The sequence below is a fragment of the Mustela erminea genome, chromosome 11 (assembly GCF_009829155.1).
Source record: "Mustela erminea isolate mMusErm1 chromosome 11, mMusErm1.Pri, whole genome shotgun sequence".
Lineage (NCBI taxonomy): Eukaryota > Metazoa > Chordata > Mammalia > Carnivora > Mustelidae > Mustela > Mustela erminea.
Genome location: NC_045624.1, coordinates 42,579,100 through 42,601,030, shown reverse-complemented (window position 1 = coordinate 42,601,030; position 21,931 = coordinate 42,579,100). Strand labels below are relative to the sequence as shown.

The following is a 21,931-nucleotide window of genomic DNA, read 5'->3' as shown; positions in this document are numbered from 1 at the left end:
TGACTGACTGAGCCACCAGGAGCCCAGGAGCCCCAGGAGTGACCTTCTTAACTAGACCATAGCTCTGCCTTGCTCTGAATCTCTAATTCCCTCTTTTTACATTTAGAATAAAGCTAAACTCTTTACCAGTACCTTAAGGGCCATGTGTGTCTCCTTCCCATCTTTCTGTCCTCATCTCTTTAACCCACTGTCTCTGTGTCTGTAGAACAGTAAGTGTGCAAAACAGCTCCAATACTTTGTGTGCCGTGCTAAGCTACAGGTGCACCGTTCTTCAGGTGTGTTGCGTCGAAGATGGACAAAAACATGAGAGAACTAGAAGACAACTGACTCCGTTCCTCTCCACTATCCCCAAGGACTCAGTGGTGACCTGCAGTGGGGCTGGGATCAGGGCGGAGGAAGAGGAACAGAGGCCAATAACCTTATGATCTCTATTCTCAACTTTCTTCTCCAGCTGGCAGGAAATCTCAGGGGGATTGTTAAAATCAACTTTTAAGGACCTTATGGGTCTGCTTTGAAGAATGTAGCCTGAGGGGGTTCATTTATGTCATCCTTCTGCTATGGTTAAAATCTTATTTAGCTAACGTTACTTTCCACAAGTTCCCTGACATTTTCAAGTCAACTATTAATATGAACAAGGTACCATTTTGTTTTTGTTTTCTTAGGCTCCATTTATTTCATATTTGGGCTTTTTGTCCAAACAAGCTCACCTCGTTGAGTATTTGCTAAGGAAGGAGGAAAGAAAGAAAATTAGAAATATAGATCTTTACTTAAATTTCCCATAGTCTTACCAACCAGAGATAAATACATAGGCATATATAATTCCAGTCACATATTTGTGAGTACAGATACGTATATTCCCAACAGCACACACAGCTTACACGTGCGTATATAGAGAGAGGATCATGTGTATGGATCAAAATGGGGTCATATGGACACATAAGGACTTCCCATTTATAGGCTAGTACAGACTCCATAGAAAAAATCCAGCAAGGTCGTCAGGCTGATTTTTCAGTTTTTCTTCAACTTTTCTACATTTTCTCAGAAGGATCTTTCCCTGGCCTCCACTGTAATAAATGGGCATAAAGGACAAAGGCCTAGCTAGACACTGACCGAGGCTAAACTTTACTTTGAAAAGCCAAAAATTTACATCTTGATTCAGCCAAATGGAATATGCTCCACAATTTCCAAACTCTGACATTTTGCTTGTGCTTCACCTTCTGCCTAGACTGCCTTCCCCATTCACTTTTTGCACGTTAAATCGTATCTTTCTCTAAAAGTCCATCTCAAGTGACCCCCCTACACGGTTGTCTTTTCTGGTCCAAATGCCATGCCTTTTCTTTGTATTTCCTTCGGAAGACTTACTGTAAACTGGTGTCAGCAGATTCTCAGCTTGACATTCCCCTCCACAGCATGGCAAAAGCCCCTTTGCGCTGCCCCTCAGAGCATCACCAGCCTAACTGAGGAGAACCAAGCTTCCATATTCCATAGTTTACCTTTTTTACATGTTGTGTTAGATTTAGGTGTGAGAGGGACCAAGAAAAAAATTACTAAGGGGCTGGATAGAAAGAGACATAGAACCTACCTTGCTGGGGAGGGACTAGTCTCTGGTGAAGAGAGACCAGCGAGCAGCACACCTGTGTGTGTGTGTGTGTGTGTGTGTGGCTTCCCAGCCTCTGGGTTAACTGCTAAAGGAAGAAATCCATTATTGGAAACACTAAATTATCAACACTTACGAGGAATCAGCCCTAGCACGAAGTACTTAACCTACATCATCTTGTATAATCCTTTAAAAAAATCACAGGGATAATCAATCCATTTTAAAGATGAGGCAACTGAGTCTCAGAAAGGTTAAGTATTTTTTCAAGTTTACTTCACTAAAAAGCAGCAACTTGGAAGGTAAGCCCAACTTTATGAGCTTCTGAGCCCCTGGTCTTAACCATTTCATCGCCCTGCCTCCCAGCTGAGATGGTGGTGGCGGAGGTTTGGCAACATGTCCCTGAAAGAGGTAGGGTGGGAAGTAACCTGATGCAAGAGAGGCAGTGATGGGCCTGGAGCAGGCCATCCGTCCTCTGCAGGGTGGTGGGTGTGTATTGTGCACTTGTGCGTGAGGGTGTGGGTGTGCATACTTGTGTGCACGTGGGGGTGTGTGGTGCATGTGCGTGCGGGTATCTTAGGGGAAGACAGGTGGCAGAGTCCCTGCAGCAGCTCTTCCTGACACTTTATCAAGGTACACACCCACTTCCTGAGGACAGGGCCCAGGAGACCCATGGAGAGTATAGCAAGTGAGAGCAGTTTGGAATTCAATTGGCTCCAGTCCAGTGATGACGGCTGTCAGGCAATTGGTGGCTTCAACAGGAAAGAAGGTCTGACCAGTGAGACAGGGGAAGTCGGAGGACCGCCATACAGGGAAGCTGCTAGCTCATGCCTGAGCCAGGAGCCACTGACCCCGTGGCACTGAAGCAGGGAACACCCCATGGTCCCCAGGAAGCTACTGGAGAGAAGGGATTGTGAGTGTGGGCAAGAGCTCTGGATCTTGCTGCTGAGTTGGTGAGTTGAGCTTATTAAATCACTAGTTCAGTGTGATGCTCACCATTTACTCTGTGCTTCTTAGTCCTCGATATTTGGGTTTCTTGTGCTGTCAGGCTCCACGCGAATATCTCTATTATATATCTATTATATATATATATATATATTCTATTATATAATATCTCTATTATAAATAAATAAATCTGTAAAAAATAAATTTAAAAAAGCGTAGAAAACCCTCTAACCTCCATGCAGTTTACTTTGGAAAGTAAGAGAATAAAGATTCCAGCATGGCCTCACCACCTTGCACACACTTTGTGCTGGTAGTCACGGTTGGGAGGAGGAAAGCCCTCTAACTTTGACCTTGAGCAAAGCCTAGAAAGTTAATCAGAGGTTTGGGAGGTTGTCAAAGCAAAGCTGAAGTGGAGAACACACAGACTGCTCATTGGATCCAAGAAAACATTAATTCTTCCACCATGAAACAGAAAAGATGGGAGACGATAAAACACAGGAGGCTAAGTTGCTACCAAAAATATTAATAGGAATTTTGAATGTTTCTCCTGGTCAGCTGACAGGACAAGGCTTTATGGCCCTGGGACATGGAGAAAAAGGAAGATAGAAGATCTTAGAAAAGAGAGTAAAAGCAGTCCCCCCAAAAGTGAAGACGGACAGCTGGGGCCTCAGGAGGAAGATGTCACCAGTAAGGGTCTTTTTCTAAATATGAAAGCCTATGAACTTAATATTATTGTCTGGAATTTTGTTTAAGTTGTGTGTTACAGTGCACTTTTGCAATATGTATGAATTTCAGAAGTTCAAAGGCAAATGCACAAAAAAAACCTTCAATATTTTTTTCTAAAATTTAAAAAAAAACCTATATTTTCTTGAGCTTCCATCTCACTGACGGCCAGAAATGTAGTCTAATTCAGTTTCGTTATCAAGAGAGAAAAAAGTTTTGCCTCATCTCTCCATCTCTCTCTCTCTCTCTTGATTTGCATCTAAGTTTCAGGGGAATTAGGAAGCCTCAAATCATCAGGACAGTAGAAACACTGCGTCTGTAGGAACTACATTTGGTTGCAAGTAGGAGAAAATTCCATTAATTAGTGCATTATTATAATCAAGTACGTCTTTCGCCTTACATGACAAAAACTAGAGTCAGGGAGTCTAGGCTTGATGGGAGGCTCCATGAGGTCATCAAGGACCCAAGGACTTTATTTTTCCTAGCGTTGTTAATTTTGTCCCCATGCATGTCTTCTGCTTTACCTTCAGCATCTTGTGTCCACTCCAGGAAGAAATAAGAGGAAGAGCAAAAGGTAATTAATTAATCAAACATAAAAGCACATGTTAGCTGACTCAACAGGTTTGGGGAAAAATTTCGCATAACCTGCTTGCATCTCAGCAGCCTGAATGGTGTCCCACCATCGCTCCAAACTTTAACAAAGTTTGAAAATGTAATTTTTTTTTTTAACATCTCGGAACAAAGCAATTGTGTGGTACTAAAGACCTAATGGAACAACAAACAACAATAACAACAAAAACCTAATGGCTATTAGCAGGCAACTGGCCATGTCTCTCGGGTCATCAACTGTCCACACCAGATGGATTTTGTGCAGGAGACTGGCTGGTTGGAAGGGTTGCTGATGTGAGCATCTAACACCCAAAGAGACCTAAGTGCCTTGTTTTAAAAGCTGCTCATTTGGGTAAATAAAACCTCAATAGTGTTCAGCGTACTCTCTTCTATTCTTACTCTTGGGACCTGGGCACTGCATTAACATTTGAAATTTACTAAAGACCAGAATAGATCTAAATCCCATGGAAAACAAATTGCTCCGTCACTTGTTACTCTCAGATAAATGCTGGTGTTTAGTTAACCCCAGCCCTTCAAACAACACTGTGAATTCTCTGTCTCTGAGCAGTGGAATCTTGATGATGTCCTTTTGTTCTGGAATGGGAGTTTCTCCGGTCAAAAAAGACACAAACACATCACCTGTTTTGTTCAGCTTTTGAAAAGCAGGTCTCCAGATAATTTAAAAATAAAATGAAGTTGCTCCTGCCCTCTGCCAAGGTCAAAACCTGATCTGAAAACGAATGAATCATGATTCTTGCCTAAGGATTATCAGTCAGCACATTACCCCGAACGTTCCTTAAGCTACTGTATCTGCTGTGTCAAAGGAATACTTCGCGATCTGTAAGTTTGCACCGTGTTTCGTGAGTTTCTCTTTGGCAAAGTGACTGTTTGGGCTCCTTTAGGATTCTCAGGCAGACTGACTGCCTTTTCAGACATCCAGCAACCTCTTCTGATTAACACTGGACGTGCAGCGCGTTTGGAGAATCCTCCCTTAAGACACTGATGTCTGCAGATCTTGGCCTGTGACAAAAGGGATGATGGTTCAGGGAATGGATTAAAAAAATATATATGTATCACTCTGAGAGCTTTGAAAGGAATAGGATTCCTCTAGGATTTGAGAGACTAAAGCAGCTATCACTGACCTCTTCTCAGTCACAGACCTCTCTGAGAAGCCTGTCAAACCTACAAGTCCTCTATTCAGACACACAGTGCCCTGGGCTCCTTTTTAGTGCATTCTTTCAGGGGAAGCCAATGATGATTTCAGCTGAGGTTAATGGCCCTTGCTCCATGAAGATAATTGTTGGGTTGGTAGAAAGTGTGGCCATGCCTTTCCTCTCACGGCAGAATCTGGGGTGCAGTAAGGAAAACAGGCTGAGAAACAGCAGTAAGAGACACGCTGCCTTCTTCCCGCATGGCTTCTCATCTGCAAAGCTGGGGATCTCACCCCCTCCTGCAGTCCTGTCCAATCTCAGACGTGTAGACAGAGCCTGGCACTTTGTCAGCTCTGTTCTTTCCAGTGGGGTCTTAATCTAGGAACCAGATCAAGGAACCACGCTCTTATGAACAAATCCCTTCCATATATTCTGTTTTCAGGCTTGAATTTCATCTTTTGACTGTGTGTCTTTCTAGAGTCCTGTCCCCAAGGTGTGAATGGGTTTTGGATTTTTTCTCACAGCCCACTTCTAACCTTTCCATGCTCTTGGCTCTGATTACAGGCTGATTATATTCATATTGTTTTCAAATGACTCTGGGAGAGAGTGCCAGCAATGAGCAATGGGCTTCTCTTAAGTCCTCTGGAGTTTTTCAGGTTCAAGTTCATCAGTGAAATAGGTGCCCTTCCAATACCTTTGTACCTTCTATCTTTTCCTTTGTGAAACATTATTTTGTCAGATTCTATTAGATGCAAGGTCATATCTACTGTCTTTAAGAAGTTTATGCTCTAATGGGACCAAAAGAGAAATATAATGTGATACGCATCATAAAACTAAGACAAACAGTGAGGAGAGACTGATACACAATTCTCTGGGGGGGGGGGGGATACTGGCTTTGAGCCAAAGGGTCTAGGAAGTCAGGGATTTGAGCAGAGTTCTGATAGATGGTGATGTTCCCTATGGGACAGCAATTCTCAATCTTCTCTTTTATAGACCTTTGAGAATCTGATGAAATGGGGAGGAAAAAGGCTGAAAAGGTCTTTGAGAGCTGTGGTAAAACCAGCTCAGAATTAGTTCCTGGATTGTGGTCACAAAATTGGAGACCTGGACAAGTCCTTTTTCAAGATGTGTCTTGATTATTGTATCTATAAAATGGCATCAAAGGGGATATGATTAGATGATAATTCAGGTCTTGCTTTAAAATTATATAATTTTAAAATTCTGTCTAGTTCATCACCCTAGATACTTAGGCTATTTCAAAGAAATTACACATTTTCCTATCAAAAGACAAAAGTAACCCATCTACCTCATCCAAAAAATCATAAAATTATTGGAAAGAATATGATACACACACTGGGATTTTAAAGAACCTAATATTTTACACGTTTGAAGGAATTCCTCTCAGTAATAAAGTTCAACCTTTAGGGAGCAATTAATATATGCTAAGTAATTCACTAAGTGCATTGTGTACGTTGTATCGTTGAATCTTTGCCTGAAATCAGGGGATTAAGTGCTATTGTTATCATTCCTATTTTACAGTTGAGGAAACTGAGGCTTGGAGAGATTAAGTTACTTTGTAGAGAATCTCAGTTTGAAGTCAGGCCTTCCAACTCTACAGCCTAAATACCCTATTGCAGCTGTGGCTAGTTTTTCCGGTGAAGTGAGATTTTTCCTCAGTGCTTTATGCCGTTTCTCAGGTCCCAGATACTGTGAAAATCCCATGAACTGCCAGTCTGTAAGCCTTCATCAAAAAGGCCAAATACACCGCCCCACACACATGCTCTTACAAATGTGCACATATAGATACATTCAGAATCCGACAAACTCTTCTGAAGGCCATTGCACAGACTGAAGTTTTCCTGCTGAAAGCCGAGGATTGCTGGAGCGGACTCTGGAAGGACTGGCTGAGGTTAGCCAAGGGAAGAGGACGCACTTCGTCTACCTTTTTGGAAGGGAAGGCCTGGCTGCTCGTTCAAACAGGGGTAGAGTCGGCAGAGGGCGCTGGTCCAAGACCGCCCCAGGAGAGAAGGTCAGCCCGGTGAGGCTGCTGACGTGCCGCTCTACGAGGGACAATGACATCGGGACTCATTGTGTCCGCGAAAACAAGATCATCCTCCTCCAATCACTATTTGCCACAGATCTCCTCGGCTTGTCCCCCAGTACCGAGGCCTAGCAAAAGCCGTCCTAGAAAACGGCATTCCTTTCCGTGCTCACTCTTCACAGCGAGGCGCCGCGTCAAATTCAACCGAGCGTAACAAACGCGCCAAAGGTAAACCCTCCAACGACGTGTAGAAACTCCGGCTCGGCTTCGTCTCTCACTGAAGAGCCCTTGGACCTGAAGGCGGACTGTGTGTCAGAGTACGCCACGCCCCGCTGCCCCCGCCGAGGCTCTCCTGGCCCTTGGTGAACGTCTGGTCCGCGGGGACGAGGCCGTCGGCGAGGGAAAGGTGACGCCGTTCGTCCACGAGGGGGAGACTCGCGCTCACTGATGGCCTCGACCCGCGGCGCGGCCGGCCCCTGCCTGCCGGTGCGAGCTGGGACTGGAGATGACCGCCCGGACTCCTGTGCTCGGGTTGCTTCGCTACGCAGGGCGTCCGAGTTTGATCAACAAGATTTTTCTACTTGATGGTCAACTCCCATGTTCAGAAGCTCTGAGGACGGGAGTAAGGACGATTATGCAAATAAGCTAGTGCCCCCCCTCCCCCGCCCCCCGCAACACAACCTCGGTTTCACCAGGGCCTCTGAGCTGAGCGGCTCTAACTGGACCCCGGGGCGCCCGCAGCCGGCGCCTGGTTTAGGGAACGCGCAGCTGCAGCCCCGCGAGCTCCAACGTGGGCAGGGCAGCCGACCCAAAATACGCGCTCTGCAGCCGGCCCCGCCGCTGCCTTTTTTAGCTTGTTTGCGGCCAGGCTGACTCACACAGCTAAGACAGCAAAATGTACCTGAGGTGACGCCTGGCGGTATTCAAATATCCCTAGTTTCTTTTCTATTTTTTCTCTCCTCTCCATCACCTCTGCCAACTTAACGCCTCCTGCCCCGGGGCCGCCTTGGCCATGGCCTGTCCTGCCATTGGTTCTCGGCGGTGAGGGAGTTGCGGGCTCCGACCTTGTCAAGGTGACTTCCCAAGTTCCTGCATTTTCTGAGTGACGTGCATTCACATGAGGTCTGCAATGTTGTCTCTCCTATCAAGATGTGCAACAGTCACACATACACACACCCTTCGCTCAGTTTCATTTTGCTGGCTTCGGAAGTCATTTGAATTGGAAGAGTTTTCTTTGTGAAACCGGAAGGTAGGGGAACTGAGTGGTACATAATGTTCCCACCATCCTTCCCCCTCCCTGGATTTGAATTTGTAGTGGGCATATGCAGGGAAAGAATACCCAGGGAGCCTATCTTCATTTTCTTTTTTCGCCCTTCAGAGGTCCTCTTTGATTTAGAAGAGGGGAGACTATCCTTACGTGCCACTAGGCTCCATATCCGAGGACACCTTCCTAATTTAACATCTACCTGAAAGCAATAAACCCTGATTTTTTAAAAGTTGTTTTTACACTGATACCAATAGTAGGTATTTTGTCTTCTAAGAAAAGCAGTGTAGTTTGTGTTGGTGGGGAAACCCACCCTGTCGGCTGATGCTTTCCCGTTGCAGAGAGGAGGAGAGGGTGTGGGGGGAGACCGTTTACCAAACGGGGAGCATTGACAGGTGTGGAAGACCGCGGAGAAGCCCCTAGCCGAATGTGGGTATAAGGGCGGGAGAGCGGGGTACTGTTCTTCCACGGGATGCATTTGGGTAGGTGTGCTCTGAAGGGAGGTGGCGTGGGGGGGGGTGGTTGGAAGAGGAGAGAATGGAGCGTGGATAGTGGAGTGTCCGAAAGACAAAGTTCATAGGGGCTCTAAGCTGTAAACTTCCTCTCTCTCCCCCAAACCGTCAGTCACATCTGTATGGCCAGAAGTGTTCTGTTGATAATTTTTAAAATGGAAACCAAGAAAAGTGTCTAAGTCCCATTTTTCACACGTGTTCATTCTTTCAAGCAAGTAGTTCTTGAACATCTCCAGTGAAGCAGGTTTTATTCTCGGGGCTGGTGATACAAGGGTGAACCAGGCAATAGAAGATTCCTACCATCTTAACCGTTGCCTTCTGGTGGAGGGTGGGGAGACAATAAACAAATGAACAGCAGTAAACGAGATGGTTTCAGCGAGCACTCAGTCCTGCGGAGACTCTCAGGGCAGAGCTGGTTACAGAGTAACAGGGACAGGGAAGAATGTGTGCTTGTCAGTATCCAGTCAGGAGAATGGAAACCACTCCAGGATATTCAAACAAGAGAACTTTGATACATGGCATTTATTATAAAGCTATGGGAAGGCCTGGAGGAACAAAGGGAAGATTTTGCCTATGGGAGGCAAGCAGGAGATTGGAAGAGGGGGAGGGGAGAAGTCTCTGCGTTTGCTAGAGACTTTGGTGGTGGCAGCAGCTTTGTGACAGCTCCTCAGGCATCACAGTTCCAGACAACAGCAGAAGACTTTGACCTTGGCTTCTCCATTTGGTGGGTGATAGCAGTTTCTTATTCTTTATCTCTAGGTGCCTCCCCCCAAGAGGCGTGGGACTGGCTTGAAATTCTGTAGACAGCAGGTTCCTCTTCAGTTTCCACAAAGCCAGATGACAATTCTAGCCTCCTCACACATGCCCTATAGGAGAAAGAAAGATTTTTTTGGTTCTAAAAAAAAAAGCAGAGAGACTCTAGAATAAGAGACACTACACCATGTGAGGGGCCGAAAATAGGAGGGTTTGGTGCCAGTCTGCAAATGGGATAGAAATCCTCAAGATGCCTTCCCTGGGCTGCTTCCAGATCACTGGTACACGGACATGACCCCACCGCCCTTCCTCAGATACAGGGTTACTTACATTCATGTTCTGTCAAATCCTGGACATTTGATGCTGACATTCGAGAGCATCCCAGTGAGAAGGTGAGCCGTTATCATTTCTTTACACTCCATGAACCTGTTAAATTGCAATAAGGGACGTGAGGAAGTGGAGACACTGAGCACAAATACTGAATGCTTCTCCATGAGCAGGAGCACCGAATTTGGCCAGCAGCTAAAGCAAGACATACGGAAACTTTCAGGAGCCTGGTGCTCAAGGACAGGAAGAAGGATGGGTGGAGAGGTGTGGAAGACACATAACAGAAGAGCTGCAAGACACAATGTGAAAACAAGGATTTAAGGCTGGTAGAAAACCAGAGCCAGAAGTGAGGATGACTAAGCACCCAGGAATTAGCAAACCTCTCAAGAAACACATCAGGCATTTAGTAGGGTGTGGAATGGTGGCTTGAGCAGATCTTAATTAGATCTTAAAGAATAGGGTGACCCCTTTCATCTCTGGGTTTATTCACTTCTCAGAGGCGGAAGTTTTAAAGCTATTTTTAATGAAAGTTTTGTCTATCTAGTGTTTTGTTTGTTTTTTTTTACCATAACTTTCCCTTTTTCCTTTTTTCTTTTCTTCTTTTTTATATATACCTATGTTCTAGCCAAATTGGCCTATAGGAAGTCCTCAACAAGTATTTATTGAATTAATAAGTTGGATTTACTATCTCTTTGGCCTGGTGGAGCTCCCATTTTCTGCACTTCACGTGTTCCAAGATCTGCACTTTTATTTATTTATTTTTGTACTGTTTTCCTCCCAAAATACCTTCTTCCCCACGTCCCTTTTATGCTTCTGGAAATATTCCTCTTTCCTGATCCAGCTAACATGCAACTTTGCAAAGTCCTCTTGACCTTCTCACTCAAATAGGATATCCCACTGCCTCCCCCTTTACAGTCTATGGAATTTTCTTTATCTGGCTGATGTCTCTTCACATTCTGTGTCCAGGGTGATGGCTGTTTGTGGACTTGTGCTCCCCACTAGACTATGAGCACATGGAGGACGGTCAGCATATTTGACGCACCTTGTTCACATTGAACCGCTAGGGCGCAGACGCCGCCTACTCTTGTGAATAGAGGGTCCTCAACAAATCAGAGTGAGCTTTTCATTCGACTTCCCTCCCCAAGAGTGAGGCCTCTTTAGCACCCTGACAGAAACCAGCTGGCCTCCTGTTGCACTGGGGGCTGACTCCTTTCACTGTGCAAACAGACTTCGTTTCATCACTTCACTTTCATGATTAAAGACTTTTCAAACTCAACCACCTTCCTCATAGCTAGAAACATGCATACCTGCAAAGGCACACAGGGCAATGTACCTGGGCACACACGTGTTTATCTGCACACCGATGTGCACACACATGTACACTCTCTGTACATCCTAAAACACAATCCTGGTCAATGTTATGAATGACGGTGCCTGGGTGGCTCAGTCGGTAAGCGTCTGCTTTTTTTTTTTTTTAAGATCTTATTTATTTATTTGGCACACACAGAGCACAAGCAGGGGGAGTGGCAGGCAAAGCAAGAGGGAGAAAGAAGCTCCCTGTGGGGTTGATCCTAGAGTCCTGAGGATTATGACCTGAGGCAAAGGCAGACACTTAACTGACTGAGCCACCCAGGTGCCCCTAATCTCCTCTACTAAGAGTCAAATGATTTTAGGTCTTAACCATATCTACAAAATACCTTCACAATAACACCTAGATTAATGTTGGACTAAATATCTGGGTACTATACCCTAGCCATCACATAAAAGTTACCATAGGAGACACACAGCTGTGTAACCACTACCACAGTGAAGACACAGAACCATTCAATCATCCCAGAGAATTCCTTCCTGCCTCTCTGTAGTCAATATCCCCCAACTCCCAGCCCCATCCCCAGCCCTGTCCTGTCAACTCTTGATCTGTTTTTTTGTCCTTGAGCTTTTGTCTTTTCCAGACTACCTTATAAATGCAACCACTTAATACCTGATCTATTGAAACTTGCTTCTTTTTCTTAGTATGAGGTTTATCCATGTTGTTGCCTATAGTAGCTTGTTTCTTTATATTGCTGAGGATATTGCCTTGTACCATGATTCTAAATAAGTTTAGTTAATGGGAGAGGTATTATCTCCTACAATTTTTAAAATCACACATTACTGAAATTTGAAATTTTATAGGCATGCACATTAAGTTTAAAAGACTAGGAAACCCTCCTAGACATCACTCAGTGAGAAGTCAGTTATGAAGTTCTCTCCCCCAGAGCCTGCACAGGTATTTGGCCTTGAAAAAAAAAAATGATTTCGGTGGCCACACAGAGTCAAAGCCAAGATGTATTTTAAGGGCATCGTTTATCATAATCTTTTTATTGGCCATATGGCACAGCAAACCATTTCAGGACAGATTCAGTTGACTCTGATTTTCATAATGGCTAATGGCTAAGCCACAAAATCACATCAGGGAATGGATGGATTCCTGAACTAGTCATGAAGATGCTAAAAGGTGTAACAGTGATGGTCAGTCATGACAGATGGTCAGAAATGACAGACTCATGTGTTCTAGGGTAGCTGTCAATCATGCTGAATAAAGAGGAAGTGTGACTTTTATTCACTTGATCTGACATAACAACTTGCTAGGATCCATGCTCAAGAAACCAAGGGAAGTCTATGACCTAGTCTGGTCCAGTTGGGCCAGCCCCTCTGGACTTAATGGACCCTCAGTCTGCTATGACTAAATTCCCTCCATCCCTGTCTATGGTGTAGAAGTGTAGAAGTGGGGCTTTTTTTTTTTTTTTTCCTTAATGGATGGTAGGATCTGAAACAAGATCTAAATGCCCTCTAAGCTCTCAGAAGTTTCTAGATGGATGGCAAGGAGAATGGACTGGAAAGGAAGTCAAGAGAGAAGTGATTCAGCAATGAAAGAGACATCTGTGGGACTGAGTTCTGCTGAAGGAATAAAGGAAATCAGGGGAAGCAACTGGGCCCTGATTTTGGAAACCAGAATGTAGCTGCTGCCCCTTGGCAAGTTTGGACAGAAGGACGTGGGTGGCACTTTAGAGAATTGGAGGTAGGGAAGTGGAATTATGGTGCATACAGACAACTTCTTTGGAAGTTGTGCTGTGGTGTTGAGAGGAACAATGGCAAGTTCTCTGAGGGCAGAGGGAGTTGGGAAGGATAAGGTGTAGTCTATCAAGATGGAGGATACTCAAGTCTAAGTATACCTGAAAAGAATGAGTCCTAGTAGAAATGTTGGCACAAGAGAGTGAAAAATGATGGCTGTAGAAGGCAGGGGGGATGGACCTGGGGCATGGGCCTTTGTTAGGAAGAGGGACATTTCCTCCACTGGGACTGAGGCAAAGGTGAAAATGGATGCACATGCTTATGGTGTTGCACTGGTAGGATGAATTAAGAAGCATGGCCATTATCTTAGAGATGAGGGGAAAAGGGAGGTTGGAAAATGTCAGGGGAGGGGAGAAAGTAGGAAGGGTTTGGTTTTTTGTTTTGTTTTAGCAAATTCAAAGACTGGTGAAAGGTATTGATCACATATTGATAGGTACAACTGAAGTCTCATGGGAGATAGAGGGTCGTGAATTTATGGTGAAGCCAATCATCTAAGTTGTGAGATTTGGTGCAGCTGTGTATCGTGTCTTCTAATTTTTTCAGCTGTTTTGTTCAGCTGTGCTGGTGTAGACATGGGAAAGGAGGATGCAGGGTTCATGTAGGGTTGGTGTTTTATTAGGTAAATAAGAAGAAAGGAGAATGAAGGGAGTATGTAAGTTTGGAAATGACAAGCCATGGATTCAAGATTGTATACTGTGGGAAATAAAGCCAAGGCAGAGTGATGGACAGTGAGGAAGGGATGGCGCTTAGTATTCTACCTAGATACCATCCTCATGCCAGAGAGCAAAGCCACAGCTAAAGATTTCAGGTTTCAGAGGTCACATTGCCATGCTAAGAGAGCAGGGAGCACTGGTATATGAAATTTATAAGCTCTTTTACAACCTGTTATAAGTGATGATGAGTTGACCCCTTCCCTGTAGATTAGTCACACCCTTGGAGAAGTATAGAGCCCTGTGCTTGCATTTGGGGCCGGAAGGGGGGAGACTGTCCCACTGCACAGCTGTGGTGAAACCCTAAAGGTACAGACCAAGAGGGGCAGCTTCCTTGAGGAAGAGAGGAATGCCCAGGGCCTGGGAAGGAGCCTGGGTGTCAAAGCAGCTGGGTAGAAAATTCCGAGTAAATCCTCCCACAGGGACTCTGACAACATATGATGGAGGTCTGATTTTGTTACTGTTAAATGTGGCTTAAGTTAGCAACTCAGTTATACTTAAATAACTCCCGCCATCTCCTTAGTAGCACCTAGTGAATGGTATTCTTTTCTCTATCAGAAAGGCAGCATTTCATATTGAAGAGAATACATATCTAGCCCAGACACAGGTATCTAACCTTGATTCTTGACTCTGCCACTGGTTGGTATGTATTCTTAGGGAAATTATTCCACTCCTCTGAGTCTCAGTTCTCTTATCTCTAAAGCAAGGGTGATAATATTGCCTTTTAATATATTCTAAGACATAGGTAATTAAGGTAAGGAAACAATTTTGAAAATTGGGAAGCTATATGCAAGTTAGTATAGTAGGAATGAATCCTCGTCCACAAACATAAATGTGTAAGAAAATTACATTTCATAATTTTCCTTTACATCATTGAATTTTTTTAATTTTAATTATAATTTAATTTAATTTTAATTTCAGCATAGTTAACATACAGGGTTATGTCAGTTTTGAGGTATACAATATAGTGATTTAATAATTCTAGGCTGCCCTGCTGTCTGGCCCTGAGAACAGGACCCACAACCCGACCCAGCTCTGGCGAGCTCCGCGAAGAAAGTGGTTCATCAGCTCGGTCTGCGAAGGGCTCAAACGTGTGGAGGTTTCCCAGGCAGCTGCAGATCCGAAACTATTCTGTCTACAGAATGCTCAACACAACTCCCTGCTGACTGGAGTAGGCCCCCAAGGACAAACCCCCTCAGACCTCAGAAAGTCTGTTCCTTTTTGTAGTAAAATGAACCTTTGCATGGTCTTCTAAACCACTTTTCATGAACCAGTGAATATTTAAGAGAGTTAAATCTGAAGCCTATACAGAAGCTTTTCCCTGTAACACGTGCCGTACTACATAAGCTCCTGCTTTGTCTGAATCTTTGTAAATTTCTATTTCACAAGCTGAATTATTTTATATACACTGGCAGGAGCATTCAGTAAAACAGTGTGAAAAATTCTACAGGTTACTCAGTACATAACTGTCCTCTTAATCCTCTTCACCTGTTTTGCCCATCCCCCCCACCCACCTCCCCTCTGGTAATCATCAGTTCTCCATAGTTCAGAGTCTGTTTTTTGGTTTGTCTCCTTTTTTTTTCCTTCATTTGTTTTGCTTCTTAAATTTCACATATGAGTGAGATCATATGGTATTTGTCTTTCTCTGACTGACTTATTTCACTGAGCATGATACTCTATAGCTCCATCCATGTTGTTGCAAATGGCAAGATTTCACTCCTTCTTATAGATGAGTATTAGTTCATTATATATACTCTTTGACATCACTTCAATTCTAAATCTGAGCTCCACCCACTTCTGAAAGTGTTCAAAATTCATCTTCAGACATTATTGAACTGCCATCTCCTCTTCCTTTAATAGTCCAGTCAAGTTTCTTGGGGTTTTCCATAACACCACAACATTGCTTTGTTACCACAGCCCCTACTGGTTACTATGGAGACACCATACAATTCCTTTAAGCTCAGCATCTTCTCTGGCACACTTGGGTGGGGTCAGCCTCCCAGGATGGACTATGTAGCCATTCTTACAGAGGGGCTCCTTCAAGGGAGAAAGCCCAGGCCTACTAGAGGGACAGGAATCTCTTTTCCTCCTCAAACTTGGGCAATCTTTCCTCTCTTTCTCTGTCTTCAAACAAACACAAACAAACTTTCAATCCCTATGGTCTACTTCTGGGACACTTAACATTACTTCCTCAAAAGACTTTGGATTCTACAGGTTCAGGAAAAATCATCACCTAGAGGTCTTTTTGCTCTCAGCTCTACCAAAATTACTAACATAAGGAAACCCCAAGTACCTGGATAACTCTGTGAAAAGAAGTAGGAGGAGGAAGGTAGCGAAAGGACAACCAAAGCTATTTTAATAAATTATATTCTTTGGTGGTTACTATTGTAATTGGAGCGGAATCTTTGGTGATCTTGTTGGCTGGTTTGCCTCTAAAGGGACTAGCTGATACAAGAACTTGGAAAACAATGACTTGAGGATTAAATGAGATATATGTGAAAATTTCAATTCTGTCAAAAAAGATACAGTCTAAATACCAAGCACTGAATGAATGAAGTGCTGGCCCACTTGCTAACACAGGTACTACCTTCTCTTAATTAGGAAAAATACCCAGTAACTAGGGACCACTTGAGAGATCAACACATATTAACGGAACACACAAATGGGTAGTTATAAGCTACCTTGTTCCAAGAATGGCTGTGAAACCCTGAGGCAAATTTCCTGAGGGTCTGGTTGCCATGTTGAGCCAACTGGGGAAATGAGCATCACTTGGACTAACTGTTAGAATCAGTCTTACTCGACCAGACAGTGTCCATTTGGCTGAGCACACAGTTCTATCCTCTCCCGCATTCCTGTGCCTGAAACAGCAACAATAAAGACCTCATTTAAAACATTGGCCTTGTGAGTACAGAGCAGTGACAAATTGACTGTCACTACATGATATGTGCAATTCATCAACATAAAGGCTGTAAGGAGATACCAGACACCAGCAGAAAAGGAATCTTCCAGAAATAACACATAAGAATGAAAATTCTTGATCATTATTCCAAAATCAAAACAGGGAATCTTCAAATATTACCTAGTTTTATTCCCTGCCTCCATACAGCTTGAACCCACTACAGCCTTACCAATGTTTACCCCAAATGTCCAAACAAAGGAAATCTGTTGAGGTACCAAAGAACCCTCCCTTTGCCTTCTGAGCCTTCCCTATTTATTACTACTTCAAGTGTCTGAGTAAAAGATCCCAAAACTTAATGTAAGAGGTAACCTCAGATGGCTAATGAGATAAAAGTCTAACAAGCTAGCATTCGGTTTGGGAGAGTTTAGTTCTATTTTGGAAGCAGATTATTCAATTTGCAAAGAAAACAACAATGTAATACATTTATCTCGCAACATAATGCAGTACTCTTCCTCTTCTGCCTGCTTAAAAGAAGACAAAATAACTTCTGCACCCAACGTGGGGCTCGATTTCACAACCCTGAGATCAAGAGTTGCATGCTCTACTGACTGAGCCAGCCAGGCACCCCTCTGCCTAATTTTTAAAATAGAAGATTGTATATAATAAAACTTTTAAATATAAATCCAATAGTACATTCGTCTTGTGAACTCCAACACGTTATTGAAGTAAGTTTTAAAAAGAAACTGAAGCCCAAAATGATAAAGGAAATGGTCCAAGGTCTCACAGCCAGACACGGGAAAGCCTTGATTTAAACCTAGCTGTGATTAAACGCTTTACGGGGACTGAGCATTTTAAGAATGTTTCCAAATGCTTCTTCTTCTTCTTCTTCTTTTTTTTTTTTTTTTTAAGATTTTATATATTTGACAGAGAGAGAGAGAGAGATCACAAGTAGGCACAGAGGCAGGCGGTGGGGGGGGGGGGAGCATGATTCCTGCTGAACAGAGTGTGGGGCTCAATCCCAGGACTCTGAGATCATGACCTGAGCCAAAGGCAGAGGCTTAACACACTGAGCCACTCAGGCACCCCTCAAAATGCTTCTTGTTTCCTGTCTCTCCCCATTTGTCCTTGGTTTTCATTCATTAGAGTTTGAACGCTGACACGTACTCCCGTATATTTGCAAAAAGAATGAGTCCCTTGGCTTTCCTTATTACTCCCGAACAGTGCATGGTGGCAGGGGTCCTCACAGCTGTGCCAGATGCGGGACATTAAGACCCACCAGGTCTACAATTTCAGCCTAAATTTCCCAACCTTTTTCCCTCCAACTGGCACAAGTTAGTTTTTTAAAGCTCAAGACACTTTTGCTGAACTTGTGTGTTAATCCCAACTGTGAAAATAAACAAAAACACTGTGAAATGGAATAAATGGATGAAATATGGTGTTTGGTTGGGAGGAAAGAAGCAGAATCAGAACCTGCTTCTAGAAAGAGTGAGGACTCCACATATACACCTACATCTAGGACACTCCAACTCTGGCTGACCTCATTTTGCTCAGTCCATTAACACCTCTTCCTACAGCTGAAGGACTAGTCTAGTCTAGACCCAGTGGGCACCCTCACTGGAATTATCCACCACCACCCTAGGATCCCCTAACTTGCAAACTTCAGTGACCTGCTTCGCTAACCCTCAGATTAGCATCTTTCTCCAGTGCTGGGGGCACTCAGTACTGTGCTTTTTCTACTCAAAGCGCACATTCCTCAAGTTGAGGCACCCAATGGCTCAGCAATACTTTAAGTCACCTTTCATTGACTCCATGGTGTAACGATCTTGTACTGCAACTGATTGCAGCCACTCATATCCAAAGATAAACCTTGGACATTGTCCTTAATATCAACGGTACAGTCTCAGTTGCCAACATCCCACTTCTGACAGTCTCTACTTCCTAAATTTCCAGCCCATTTCTTCTGCTACTCCCACCTTAATCATTTCTCAACCCTTTAAAGCACTCAATCCATTAACCTGAATACATTCTCTCTGTTAACCTCCTCACATCCTGCATCCCTCATTATCCCACTTGGATTCCACAGCTCATTATAATCACTCTTGTGCACAATCTCAAGAGTATATTACACTCACTTGGAAAATGCCAGCTGTGGTTCAGTCTCCACCTACTCCACACCTGCTTCAATGGGCTGAATTTGGGTGGAGAAAAACATGAAATCAAGATGCCTCATTCCACTTTAAATGTGTGACCAAAAACCTCAGGTAGGCCCCTTGTCATGTCATGTTCCCATCCTCCCAAGGATACTGGACCATTTGCACTTCCCTTCTCAAACCTCCCCCAATTTTTTCTTTCACCTCACCTTTAGAAGATGACTTTGATTTCATTCCATTGAGAAAATAGATTAATTTGAAAAAAGATTTCCATACTCCTGCCTCTGGAACTCTATGCTACCTCCTTGTTGAAGTGGTTCAAGTCTAAGGAAATCCCCTCTTCCTGACTTCATGATCTCTCTACTACACATGGGATTTGCCTCTGCAGTTATCCCTTCTGTTCTGCGTCATCTAGCTCTACAATTTTTTTGTTGAGATATAATTCACATACCATAAAACACACCTCTAAAAGTTCAATTGCTTTTAGTTTACAAAACTGAGCAAACATCACTGCTGTGTAATTCTAGAATATTTTCATCATCTCCAAAGAAACCCCTTACCTTTTACCCCACTCCTCTATCTCCCAGTCCCTAGAAACCACTAATCTACTTTCTGTCTATGGGTTTTCCTACTCGGGACACTTAATATAAATGAAATCATACAATGCATGACCTTTTGTGACTGGCTTCTTTCACTTACCATAGTGATTTCAAGGTTCCTCCATGATTGTGGTATGAAGCAGTACTTCATTCCCTTTTTGGCAGGGTAATATTCCACTGCATGGATACATGTGTTTATCCATTCATCAGTCGATGGACAATTTGGTTGTTTCCACTTATAGGTACTATAAATAATGCTACTGTGAATGTTCAGATATAACTTTTGAGGCAGATATATGTTTTCAGTTATTTTGGGTGTATACCCAGGAGTGGAAATGCTGGCCCTATTGGAGCTCTATAACTTTTAGGCACTGCCAAAATGTTTTCCAATGCAGCTGCACAATTTTACACTCTCATCAGCAATGGGTGAAAGTTCCATTTTCTTCACATTCTTACCAACACCTACTGCCCATCTTTTTGATTATAACCACTCTAGTGGGTGTGAAGTGACATCTTATTGTGATTTGATTTGAATTTTCCTAATGACTAATGATGTGGAGCACATTAGGAAACAATGCCCTCTTTCCGCTTCCCTTCTCTCTGCTTACTTCACTGGATGCTGTAACAGTCTGTCCTGAGCTAATCCTCTTCCCAGAATATTTCTTATCTCCTCCCCGCCCACCCAGCCCCAGCCCAAGGTCTCTGTCTTGTTTGTAATTTCTTTCCATCATGCCATCTCTTTAAGGACTGCCGGGAAATGTTAGGTCGCATTCCAGGTAACATATTTGCATTTCCCCAGAATCCTTAGATGACGTACTATTTTACCCAACTGATGGGAACATATAATGATGCTGCAGCCGATTGTTAAGGGAGTTGCTTGGGGACACACGATGCTTTCCTCAATCTGAGATTTGAAAGCCTAGTCAATTTCATCCCAGGAAGTCACTTAAATATGTAAGCCATTTTCATGTTCATTTAAAGGAGATATATTAGGTAATCATTAATTGCAATCAAAGCATTCTCTAGCTGTTTTGTTGTTTTTAACTAAACATGGAGATAGTTCTAAGTCGTTTAAACCTTTCAAAGAAAAACATGATAAACTAGACGAAAGGGGCTCTCTTGCACATATTAATGTCCAAAATCTTCTGATTCCCTGCTACTAAGTACAAGTTGCATTTCAAACAGCCTCAGGTTCCAAGGACGGTGACTAATGATTTATAAAGGAAGGTAATTAACTTCCTACATTCCCTAAAACCTTGCTTCGTGAGATCCTCTCTGATGTTCTCATAATGAAGACAGTAACCTCTGATTAGCATTGTTAGGAAATTGCCTACTTCTCTTCTATTTTCAGACTCCTCTCAGACTGGGGGTGTGGATCCAGCAGGCTATGGAAATTTGGGAGCCGATCTGAAAAGGAAGTGTGGCGTGTCATTGTTTTGCTATTAACCAGCGGTGCTGTTGGGGGCAAGTCACTTAAACTCGGTAAGCCCCAGGCTTCCTTCTTTGTAAAATGAGAGGTAATACAAGATGACTTGTGAGTTTCCTTCCACACCTTACGTTCAATGATCCAAGCTTTCCCATCCAAAGGCATATGAAATGCTGTAGGATGCTCCACGACTCACGAGGATCTAAATAACACTTAAAAGAAAAATCAAAAGCAAACAAACTTTCCAACCTGGACACCTTCTTTTTATGACGTACTGGGACATTGAGAAAGGAGACTGATTTTCCTAATGCAACTGGCATAATGAACAAGCTCCATGTGCGGATTGGAATTAAAACACAATCTAATTTTCATCCCCCATCAGATTTTTAAATGTTATTGCCTGGTGGTAATCTTTTGCCTGTGACGGTCTTTTTCCTGCAGACTCCTGACTTTCCCTTCATTTTAGAAAATAATGCAACATTTGCTTTAAGTCACAAACACTCTCAATTCAGAATATATGAAGTTCAGCAACTTATAATCACCAAAATGCCTTGGTACAACATTTCCTTCCCTTTGCAAACCTGGACCTGCTTCTCAGAACAGGGAACGTGGCGCTGGCCACTTCCCTACCACTTGTGTTACTCTCAAGCAAGGTCCTGGTGGGGAAAGCCTAGGAGAGTGTTTGTGAGGTGGTGGGGGGGCAGGGGAGGGACTGACGGAAGGGACAGAAGAACAGAGAGAATCTTAAACAGGCTCCATGTCCAGAGCAAAGCCTGACCAGGGGCTTGATCTCAGGGCCCTGGGATCATGACCTGAGCCTAAATCAAGAGTTAAATGTTTAACCGACTGTGCCACCCAGGTGCCCCAAAAAAGACAGCAATTCTCTCCAGGCTTGGGAAATTTTAGGGGCCAGTCCCCACATTTGGTGAAAGCGGTTTTCTGTTTCTCCTATAAAGTACTTTGGAGGAGCATTTTATCTTGATGAAGTCCCCCAAAGTTCATTTTCGCTTTTGTTTCCTTTGCCTTTGGAGACATGTCCTGAAAGAAGCGCCAAATTGTGGAAAGAACCAAGATGCCCTTCAACAGATGAATGGATAAAGAAGATGTGGTCCATATA

General features: G+C 43.5%; 2 long non-coding RNA genes across 2 annotated transcripts in view; one reads left to right on the top strand and one right to left on the bottom strand.

Moving 5' to 3' along the window:
* Positions 1-2,602: 2,602 nt before the first annotated feature.
* On the bottom strand, positions 2,603-6,837 carry LOC116569639. The gene is made up of 3 exons (XR_004277113.1): positions 5,014-6,837; positions 4,724-4,891; positions 2,603-2,659 (listed from the first exon to the last, which is right to left on the bottom strand). It is a non-coding gene; the product is annotated as an uncharacterized LOC116569639 (long non-coding RNA).
* Positions 6,838-7,793: 956 nt separating this feature from the next.
* LOC116569640 overlaps positions 7,794-21,931 on the top strand; it is a 79,693-nt gene continuing 65,555 nt past the window's right edge. Inside the window, exon 1 of the long non-coding RNA XR_004277114.1 lies at positions 7,794-8,312. This is a non-coding gene — a long non-coding RNA (uncharacterized LOC116569640). The remainder of the gene's footprint in view (positions 8,313-21,931) is intronic.